Source organism: Mesoplodon densirostris, chromosome 15, assembly GCF_025265405.1.
Source record: "Mesoplodon densirostris isolate mMesDen1 chromosome 15, mMesDen1 primary haplotype, whole genome shotgun sequence".
NCBI classification, from domain to species: domain Eukaryota; kingdom Metazoa; phylum Chordata; class Mammalia; order Artiodactyla; family Ziphiidae; genus Mesoplodon; species Mesoplodon densirostris.
Window position 1 is genome coordinate 83,025,653 of NC_082675.1, and position 7,492 is coordinate 83,033,144.

The window sequence follows — 7,492 nt, forward strand, 5'->3', positions numbered from 1 at the left end:
TACCAGACTTTCCCAGGAACAGATTGAGAAAAAGGACTTTATGCAACACCCTTTTACTACACTATGCCCATCAGTAAACGTACAGGTTCACAGAGATCAACCATTCTGCGAATTAATTAAAGCTTTTCCCCACAGCTCTCCTCCTGCTTTCCCTACTGGTCATCCTCCTGTATCCACAGCCCGAACTCCCTGCCCACTAATAATTTTAAAAGTGTGAACTTGGTCACATCCAGTCTTTTTTCTAGAAGGTTACTAACCTTGAGATGTGAGCGCTCTGCTCGCTCTGACTCTTCTTTCCCGGTGTGTGTCTTGGTTAAGGGCTTCCTGTTTATCATGGCCTCTTGGCCTCACCCCCTTTTGGTCAAGGCCATCTCCCTGGCTGTGCTCATCCCCTAGTTTGCATCTTGGCAGTAGCTGGGGGCGTTCGTCCTATGCCCTCTCCACCAGAGCTCCCTCAGGTCGGAGCTGAAGTAAATCACTAATATTTCACTAAGGAGGATTAAAACCAGTCAAGAAGTGTCCCTGCTTCTGGAAGCATCTTTACCGTTTTAGCTTCTCAGACTCATTCCCAACTCAGATATACGTCTGTCCTTCTCTTTGCCCCACCTAAGCTTCTACAGTCTGAAAGGATATACTTTCACTGTGAATGTTCTAACTCTGAACTGAAACTACACACAAAAAACTTGAAATTGGTTACTTTGCCTTTTCTTCCCCATCTGCTTTCCTGCCAATCAAAGCACTTCAGAGTCAGAAGTCTCTGAAGTGCAGGAAGCTTATCTCTGCCCATATCGCAGGGCGTTTGAATCCTACCTCCTAGATACTCTTTTCAGTAGTTTTCTGACTCTCTGAGTCTCTGACACAAAAAGCACACAAGTTGGTGGTTTCCTAAGAACTGTCCCCGCAAGTCTATCAGCTTCTTTGTCCCAGACATGCACTAGTTTCTAGGTTGTTCCAGAGGACAGGAGAGTTAGTTTTACTTTTCCTTTTGATGTACTAGGGAATGGAGGTTAAACCACCATGAAGGGCTGTGGCTGAAGTTGAGTTCATTCAATTCGTGGAAATACTGGGGAGAAAAGCTGGCATCTGACAGAAGAGAAGCCACTTGCTGGGGGCTAACCTGCCCCAAACACTGAACGACAGGTCACACATTTGGGCTGGCCTCTTCTGCACACTGTGTATGCCTGAAAGCATGCAAAAGACCTTGAAGTACTGCCTTGCATCACACAAATATCTTCTGGGCACTTAATTGTGGGACAGAGGAAGCTTCCTAAAACACCTGCCTGACTTGTGTCACTCTCTTCAAGGCCTCCCCATCCTCAAAAGAATATCCAACTTCTTACCGACTTACGAGGCCAGATGCACTTGAACTCTGCTGTTTTTTCCTGTCTTACATCTGACATCTTTGCTCACTCCCTTCCTTCACTCCAGACCCACCTAATAGTTTGGGCTTAAAGGTGCTGCTTACCTAAAAAATGAAGGTGGTTTACTGATCTCATGCAGCCCAGAGAGCAGCTCTGAATGGAAACCAGGATCCCTTCAAAGATTTCAAAACAAATGTACCTCTGCTGGGACCAGAGGGGGATCTGCTACGTTCCTTCGAAACAGCAAGAATATCTGCACAGGCATTGCCATTCTGATACAATCAGGCTTGAAATAATAATAAGCAACAAACCATGCAGGAAACCAATACAGAACTCTTTCATCAGAGTTCCCTCTGGCTAAAGAGTGAGTTAGTGAAAGAAGTAACCAGATCTGTGGCGGAAGCTCGGCTCACCCAAGAAGTCAGTCAACCTCACTGAGGAAGAATATCAAGAATATGTCTAAGCAAAGGGAAGAGGCCTCCTGGAGGAGAAAAAGATGCTTTGAGCAACTGTGGGACAGGAAATACTCTCTTACTTCACTAAAAGGGCTTTCTTTGTCTTATGTGAATGGTTTACCATCTTTTCAACACTAACATCTAAACTCCTGTGTCACCCAATGTTCTAGTCGGTCAGGATTGTGTAGACGTTTCACATACGTGTAGAATGTTTTCCCGTAATTAAGTTGCATCAAATAAAGTGTAATTAGGTCTCGTGGAAAGCGTTTTTTCAGAACTGAGTAGACAGTGAATGGTGGCTCTGCAAGTCAGCTTCTTTTTCATAAACCCAGAATTAATTAGGGTTTAAAAAACAGAATTACCGATGCTCAGCATATGACACAGTGACATTTCAGCACAGCAGGGAAAGAACCCACTGTCTACTGTAGGGTGTTAGTGAAAGTGACTGGCTATGGGGCAAAGCCGCAGTCGGCATCCAGCCCCCACCCCGTGGACGTCTGCCACCCCCGGGAAAGCAGGACCTCCCCACGCCCACCAGAGGGCCCGCACAGCTAGTGCCTGGGCGGGGGAACTAGAATCTTGCTAACACATTTATTCCATCAGAATCCAAATCCAAAGCTTGAGAATTCAAAGCAGGGTATCAACAGGGCCCCAAGGGTCCATTCTGGCCAGAGGGCGGCAGGGCTGCAGCCCTACCAATGCCCAAGACAGCAGCACACAGGCTGTGCCAGCAGCAGGGGAGCTGGGTGTCCCCGTGGAGCGGCGGCAGGGCCTGTGCCGGCTGCAGGGGTGGCTTCGCAGGCCTGCGGGGGTGGCCCTGGGGGAACTGTGGCCGGCCTAGTGGCACGGAGCCAGTGCCCCCCAACTCACACCCATTCGTTCTGTGACCTGCTCCGCGTCCCCTGTCCCTTCAAGTTGCTTCCTTCTCACCTTAGACAGAAGTACTCTGGAAAGTTACAACTAAGGACCCTGATCACTACACTCAACTGTCACAACAGCACACATTTCAAAGGTATTAATAATTCGAAAAAGAAAAATATTCTAAAAAAGGGGAGAATGTGTTTTATAAGCTTGAGGGTAGAGATGGATTTTTGGTTTTGAGATTACATACATATAGAATATGTATATATATAAATATATTAAGGTACACATTTTAAGATGTATATATGTGTGTGTGTGTGTGTGTGTGTGTGTGTGTGTGTGTGTGTATATATACACACACATAAAATGCCAAAGCCAGGGAAAATGTGATAGCTTTTCCTACATAAAAACTTAAAAGTCTGGCATGGCAAATATCACACACTAATAAAGCAAAAGGCAGGACAATCAGGAGAGGGATGACATAGAAGTATAGTATTTTCTAAGTCCAAAGTACTTAAATATCAATGACAAAAAGAAATCCCACAAATGTCCCAACAGAAAACAGGCAATGGATGCTAAACATCAATTCACATGAGAAGAACTACAGATAGAAAAATGTAAAAAGATATTTAATCTCACCAGTTGTAATAAATGAAATGAATGAATAAATAAAAATGAAAACAATGACAAATTAATTTTTGCATGTCACATATGTAAAAATACAAATGAAAAGAATGATAGTGACCATTGTTAACAAGAGCAGATGGAAACACAAATGCCATATGCTGTTAGTGCAAATGCACACAGGTACACATTTTCTATGCAGAAGAGTTAAGATATGACTTATTGTATCCTCTGACCAGCAAGGTCACCACAAGATAGTTATCCTAAAGAACAATAAATTTAGCAAAGATATGTGTTTAAAAATGGAAATGTTTATTACAGCATTATTTCTATTAATGAAAACTGGAAACACTCTGCATGCCTTTCTCTAGTGGCCTGGCTCAATTAATTGTGCTAAGTCCATAGGCTGGGATGCTCTGCGGCTCTTTAATGGTTATGCAGATCTATATTTAGACATGCAAAATGTCTGTAGTATACCAAGTGAAGAACTTTTTTCAACACACGTACACTCATAAAACTAAGGCAGCAAATGAGCCATTCTGAAAAGTTCTACCCAGAGTGGGAGCCCACACCCTCTCCTCACCTGGTGTGGCATTGCTGGGCCCAGCAGGCAGCACTCAGGACTCCACTGGCCACTGTCTTCTTCTTCCTCCTCTGTTTATCAACCTCCCCTCTCCTGATGGTCTCAAGGTTTCAAGGAAATAAATACTTGCACACACATTTTCAGGACTCCTGACCTGAGTATCAGGCCTGGGTAAGTACTAAGTTCCTCTTTGGGAATTGGTTCTAAAGACCCCAGGAAGCAGCAGACAGCCACTGTCCATGGACGGATGGGGACTTGCAGATATTCACTATCTCTTCTCCACAGCCATCCCCTGACAGAGCTCATTCCTTTCTCCTCTGCATCCCACGTTACTCTGTGCTGCTGCTATGTGATAACACTCCCTCTGCATTATGGTTAGTCAGTGAGAGAGAGAGTTACTCCCCTATAAACAAAAGAGTATGGGCTTTGCAAAGAGACTTATGTTCAAATCCTGATCCATCTTGGACTAGCCGTGGGGCCTCCAGCTCCCAGGACTTTGATGACAGCAAAGACCCTGCCAGCCCCAGTGGACCACCCAGGCTGGCAAACCCCACCCTCATGTTAACCCAGCCAAGTGCCCTCCACTCAGATGGGGAATTTCAGACACAAAGCTCTGAATATTTTATTCGGCCTCTTATACTCTCAATACTGCTGCATCCCAGGTACTTTAAAGAATTTTTTTTACTTTCCAAAACAGCACAAAATATACATGTGCTAAGATACAAAATTAATATACAGAAATATGTTGCATTTCTATACACTAATAATGAACTATCAGAAACAGAAATTACGAAAACAAACCCATTTACAATCGCATCGAAAAGAATAAAGTACCTAGGAATAAACCTACCTAAGGAGGTAAAATATCTGTACTCAGAAAATGATAAGACCCTGATGAAAGAAACTGAAGATGTCACAAACAGATAGAAAGGTATACCGTGCTTGTGGATTGGAATAATAATATTGTTAAAATGACCATACTATTCAAGGCAATCTACAGATTCAATCCAATCCATATCAAAACACCAAGCATGTTTTTCACAGAACAAGAAGAAATAATCTTACAATTTGTATAGAAACACAAAAGACCCCAAATAGCCAAAACAATCTTGAGAAAGAAGAATAGAGCTGGAGGTATTACACTCCCTGACTTCAGACTATACTACAGTATACTACTAAAGCTACAGTAATCAAAACAGTATGATACTGGCACAAAAACAGACACATAGCTCAATGGAACAGAATAGAGAGCCCAGAAATAAACCCATGCACTTATGGTCATTTAGTCTATGACAAAGGAGACAAGAATATTCAATGAAGAAGAGACAGTCTCTTCAATAAGTGGTGCTGGGAAATCTGGACAGCTACATGTAAAAGAATGAAATTAGAACACCATATACAAAAATAAACTCAAAATGGATTAAAGACCTAAATATAAGACCAGAAACCATAGAACTCCTAAAGGAAAACATATGTAGAACACTCTCTGATATAAATTGTAGCAATATTTTTTGGGATCTGTCTCCTAAAGCACAGGAAATAAAAGCAAAAATAAACAAATGGGACCTAATTAGACTTAAAAGCTTTTGTACAGCAAAGGAAACCATCCACAAAAAGAAAAGACAATCTACAGACTAGGAGAAAATATTTGCTAATAATATGACCAATAAGGGATTAATATCCAGCATATATAAACAGTTTATATAACTCAAGAAAACAAACAACCTGAATTTTTAAAAATGGGCAGAAGACTTGAATAGATGTTTTTCCAAAGAATATATATAGATGGACAACAGGCACATAAAAAGATGCTCAACATTGCTAATCATCAGAGAAATGCAAATCAAAACCACAATGAGATATTACCTCACACCTGTCAGAATGGTCATCATCAAAAGGACATAAATAACAAAGGTTGGCAAGAATGTGGATAAAAGGAACCCTTGCATGCTGTTGGTGGGAATGTAGATTGGTGCAGCCACTGTGGAAAACAGTATGGAGGTTTCTCAAAAAACTAAAAATAGAATTGTTATATGACCCAGCAATTCCACTCCTTGGTATTCAAAAAAAAAAAAAAAAAATCCCAAACCTTCATTCAAAAAGATACATGCACTCCAGTGTTCATGGCAGCATTATTTACAATTGCCAACATATGGAAGCAACCTAAGTGTCCATCAAAAGATGAATGGATAAAGAAGATGTAGTATAAATAAATACACTAGAATACTACTCAGCCATAAAAAGGAATGAAATATTTCCATTTGCAACAACATGGATGGACTTGGAGGATATTATGTTAAGTGAAATAAGCCAGAGAAAGACAAATACTGTATGATTATCACTTATATGTGGAATGTAAAAAATAAAACAAACTAGTGAATGTAACAAAAAAGAAACAGAATCACAGATACAGAGAACAAAATAATGACTACCAGTGGGGAGAGGAAAGGAGGAAGGGGCAAGATAGGGGTAGGGGATTAAGAGTTACAAACTAGTATGTATAAAATAAATAAGCTACAATGATACATTGCACAACATGGGTAATATAGCCAATATTTTATAATAACTGTAAATGGAATATAGTCTTTAAAAATTGTGGATTACTATCTTGTACACCTGAAACTTATGTAAAATTGTACATCACCTACACCTCAATTAAAAAAAACATATACATACTTAAATTAGATCCTTGATAGATACTGTTATTACAAATTTCTGAACTTTTTTTTTGTTGTCATGGTTGTTCCTCTGCTTTGCTGGTGCCCTGAGGACAGTTTTGTCTGCAGTCGAGTAATGGAGCTTATATTTGAGCTGTTTGGTTAACAATTACACCAAGGTCATTGTCCCCATAGCCTGTCACCATGGCAGGGTAACTAGATAAGGGAAGGTTTGCTGCCTCAGCTACACAAGGCCCCACATCTTCCTGTAATTTGAATCCAGAATAAGTGTAGTCTAATGTAGATAGGGTCCCATCTCTCTCTGGAGCCCCCCAGAATGGCTCCAACATACACCTGGTTGAACTGGTGTGTTTATTAATAGCCTCCCATTTCATTCTCAAAAGTGTCCTGGTTTGGATAATAGGTCATCTTAAAAGCCACCTCAGTTAGCTGTGGGTTTGAAATCCCATGAGCATTGAAACCCTTCAGTCCTGGACAAATCAGGATAGCTGGTCTCCACTTATACAGCAGTAACAAAGACCGCCTGGGCCCTGGTGCTGGGTGCAGCCCATCTTCATTCCTGGTAAGCTCCTGGTCACCTTGGGAGGCTATGGTGTCTTTTCTACCCAGCCCTCAATCAGGATTACCCTTATCCATCATAAAGCTTCTAACACTGCTGGCTCTCAAGGAGGCAGGGCCAGAGTCTCCATCCTCCTCTCCCCAGTGCATGTGGCCTTTTTGAAAAGTTTCCACCAGGTCCTGTGAAGGGCAAGCTGGGTCAGACAGAAAAACAGTCCTTCTATTCCCTTCCCTCAGGGCAATGGGAGCCTACCCACTTCATGTGCATCCACTCTGAGGGGGTAAGTAGTGATCCTTCTGAAAGTCAAATTATGACCTGCGGTGACCCTCTCTTTCCCACACTAGATATAGAAGGAGCCAGCTCCTTTTTCA